Below are 4121 nucleotides of genomic sequence, written 5' to 3'. Positions count from 1 at the left end.
GTCCGGGCATTGCTTTTCAAAGGAGCCTCTTTGGTTCCCTGTGTCCAGACAGACAACAATAGCTAGGGAAGGGGCAGCATGGGGTGGGAAACAAGGGATGTCTCCATTCTTACCTTGGCTCTACCAATGCCTTGCTGTGTGATCTTGGGCAAGTCACTTTTAGCCTCTTGGTGCCTCGGTTTCCCTATCTGTACACTAGGGATAATACTACTTCCCTACCTCGCAGGGGTGTTGTGAGGATGTATCAGTTAATGTTTGTAAGTAACAGTACAGTGATGTACAGTGCTAAGTATTATTAGTACATTGGATTGAGGTCTTGATTCTCCCACCTTGTGTTGGTGCTTCCTGTGTCCTGTTTTTTTCTTTTATAGGAGAATGTGATGCTGATAATAGGGCAGGACCAATAGCTTTGGAGCCTATTTTGGCAGCCCAGAGACCTTTTCCAGCAGTTTGATCTTCTCTGAGAGCTGTCTCCTTGGCTCAAAGGTCCTTTTCAGAAACTGCCAATAATGGGATCAGTAAGTGCCACAAGCATATTTGCAGTGTGATTTGCCCAGCAGTGGCCCACAGGGACGTGTTCCCAGTAGCAGGATATACATGAATGGTTTCATCCCATGGTGGTCAGTGTCAAGTGAGCGTAGCCAGAGTTATTTCACTTGGCCCTCAGCTGAAACACAGAAACTGAAACAGAGCTGAACAAAGTTTGGCCAGTTGCTGTGTGCTTTGGTTCCAGCACACATGGTATCTGCAGACAATTGACTATGGCATCCCCCATTCCAGCTGTGGTATCTGGCCACATTTTTCTCCAGCCAAAATTCAAGAGAGTTGTTAGAGAAACATCAAGAGAAAAGGCAAATTGAGTAAAAGCCAACAGTGTGAACTGGCAGCCAGGAGGACCAACTGTGTCCTGGGGAACATTGGGCACTGTATCGCCAGCCAGGCAAGGGAGGGGATTGTCCCACCCTACTCTGCACTGGGACAGCCTCACCTTCAGTGCTGGGGCAGTTTTGGGCAGCACAATGTAAAAAAGATACAAAGCTACTAGAGAGTGTCCAAAGGAGGGCAACAAAGATGGTCAAGGGCCTTGAGGGGAAGCTCTGTAAGGAGCAGTTGAGATCACTTGGTCTGTTCAGCCTGGAGGAAACTGAGGGGGGACCTTGTTTTCAACATCCTCACTACAGGAAGCAGAGAGGCTGGCACTGATCTCTTTTCTCTGGTGACCAGTGACAGGACCCAAGGCAATAGCATGAAGCTGTATCAGGAGAGGTTTAAGTTGGATATTAGGATAAGGTTCTTCACCCAGAGAGTGTTTGGGTACTGGAACAGGGTCTCCAGGGAAGTGGTCACAGCACCAAGCCTGACAGAGGTTAAGAAGCGTTTGGACAATGCTCTCAGGCACATGGTATGACTCTTGCCTTGTGTAGGGCCAGGAGTTGGACTTGATCTTTGTGGATGGCTTCCAGCTCAGGATGTTAATGATTCTCTGATTTTATGAAATCTCTGCCATTGTCTCCAAAAAAACTTCAGTCATATTCTTTAGTACAGGAATACATCCAGCTCACATTGGGGCTGGGGAAGAGACCATCTAAAAGTAACATATAAGTCCCTAAAATAAGACAGATCTACCTGAACTGTGGAAAACTTAAGATCAGCTGGGATGGCACCAGAAGTTCATGTTCCTCAGGTGGGTGGTAGAGAGCAGCTGCTTCCCAAAATTGGGAACAGTGTGCAGCTACTGTAAAGGAAAGGGCTGCTGGAGGCAGCACAGTCACCTTCTTCAGATGGCCCTTGGTTCACACATCTGGGTCACAAATAGCGAGCACCCCTGCCCATCACTACAGATATCTAAGCAATAAATGGAACTACAGCTGCTAGGAAGATGATTTAAAGACAGGGAGGACAAATGAGAGAAATTCTGTACGTGGTTGTTAACCAGACCAGAAAATAAAGGTTAGGCAGAGATGTGCTTGGGTGCACATGAGGTGTTCCTAGTACTGCATAAAAAACAGTAAGGTTCTGGTTCTCAGGCTCATGCAGTCTTCTATATCCTAAATACATCACAGCACACAAAAAATTCAAATAGAGGTGACTCTCCCCTACTTCATATTGCTGATGACAGTTCATCCTGCAGCCGCATATGTCTCTTCACTAGGAGTGAAATGAGGATTCATCCTGCAGGCAATGCAGAAGGGGACGCCACCTACGCAAACAGTCTCTGCCCCGGGAAAGCTCATGCAAGCAGAGACAATCTTGTTACTCATGACCTTAATGTAGGAGAAAGGGCATTCTCCAGCCACTGGAGATGTAAGGCCATGACTGTCATTTTTTCTGGGTACAATTTTAGCCCTCACAATGGATTCACTGACGTACTGTCACTGCATCAGTGCCATGTATATATTAATATAAAAAGGGCACAGTGGGCTCCAGTCTCCTCAGTTTTCAACATCTTTCCTTCCACTGCAAAGGGTGGGGGAAAGAGGGAAGTTTTGGAATGTGCATAAGAAAAATATTTCAGAGGGCCTTCAGGTGCTACACAACAACCTATTTTCTTCAGAAAACTGTTGTCCTTACATACACTGACAGCCAGAGCACCTGTAAGCAGTGCCACTCGCAGCAGAGGCTGGAAGAAGGAAGTCACCAAAGAGAGAAGAGAGTCGGGAACTGTTTCATGCAGTGACACTGAGTCTGAGAGAATTATGGACATGGCTTTTCCAGTGAGTAGTCCTTAGCAGACAGATGTGGAAGTGTGGGCAGAGGCCGCCCAATTCCACCCAAGTTACACAGACCTTGTTGTAGGGAGTTGTAGATACATTGTTGGAGGTACCCATGTCACTACAAGGTGATGGTATATGTCTGTGGAGCAGTCAAGTAGCAATGTGAAGATACACATCCTGGAACACCAAAAAAGTAAACAAAGCTTTAGCTCAGCTGGGTGGTGTATCTGTATGTCAACATGCAGTACACAAGGGAACACAGGCACACCTATACCCAACAGGGCTAAAATGTCCTCAATGCAATGAGAAGTGAGCCCATTCATCCATCTCATGGTAAAATAGCAGGAATAAAATGGCAGGTGCCAGGCAGAGCAGTAGGACAGCACGCAGGAACTGAGGGTGAAAGGAGAGAGGGATGAGATGATCATGGGATGCAAAATATGAGCCAAACCCAGGTTCATGGGCAGAATGATAATTGAACTAGAAAAAAACTGACCAAAGGCTTAGACACACTATTTGCAGTTCATAACAACAGCCAGTTTTGACAGGATACACAGCAGGGAAAAAAGGCAGCAAGATTAGATGTGATTTTTCCAGTTGGAGGGGGAAAAAGAGGGGGAGGCTTCCTTCCTGCTGCAATGAGGAAAACAGTAATTTTTGAAAGTGCAAGGAGAGGACAAACCGATGGTTGTGGAAGTTTTCCAAATACATGTTAACAGTTGCTCTTAGTAAAAGTGGCTTGAACAGGGTGGAGAAGTCTTTGTTGAAATTAGGGAGAGGGTATGACTAGTTCCCAGAGCTGATAGGAAGGCAAAGGTCTAGATATTCTTGCTTACTGGTGAAATCTATCTAAGATGAAAAGGAGGCTCTTGAGTGCAGAGCAACCCCTTTAGCAATGCATCTCCATTTAGCTTCCCCAGAATTCCTCTGCAAGCCTCATCTGTGGAAATGTTCTCCCCAAAATACAGCCAGCAGGCCTGGGAATGGCTGTGTTCTCATGCTTCACATAACATCTCCAGAGGGCTTATCTGCACTGTTTTCTTTATGCTCAGTCCCTTGATGATTTGCTTTTTTCCTAGGAGCAGGAGAAGAGAAGGGGGAGGTACGCACTGGCTGAAGGTGAAATCAAGCTAAATTCACACAGGTCCTGCTGACTATCAATCTTCTCTGGTTGGTTATTCACCTTTCCTCCTGCACTGATGGACACTGATGTTCTTCCCACATTTCTATGGTGAAATTTCTTGATCTGCACAGTATTTTAGAGGCTTGGGCAGGAGTTACTTAAATAAGGAAGAACTGTGGTGGGCTAATGTCCCCCAGGTGGGATGCTTGGGAAGGTGCAGTAAATGATCAGGTTTCTTAATACTATCCATGTATTTGCATAACAAATTACTAAGATCACTGCAG

This window comes from Cyanistes caeruleus, chromosome 6 (genome assembly GCF_971803275.1).
Source record: "Cyanistes caeruleus chromosome 6, bCyaCae1.hap1.1, whole genome shotgun sequence".
In the NCBI taxonomy this organism is placed as follows: Eukaryota; Metazoa; Chordata; class Aves; order Passeriformes; family Paridae; genus Cyanistes; species Cyanistes caeruleus.
Note: the sequence above shows the minus strand (reverse complement) of the source record.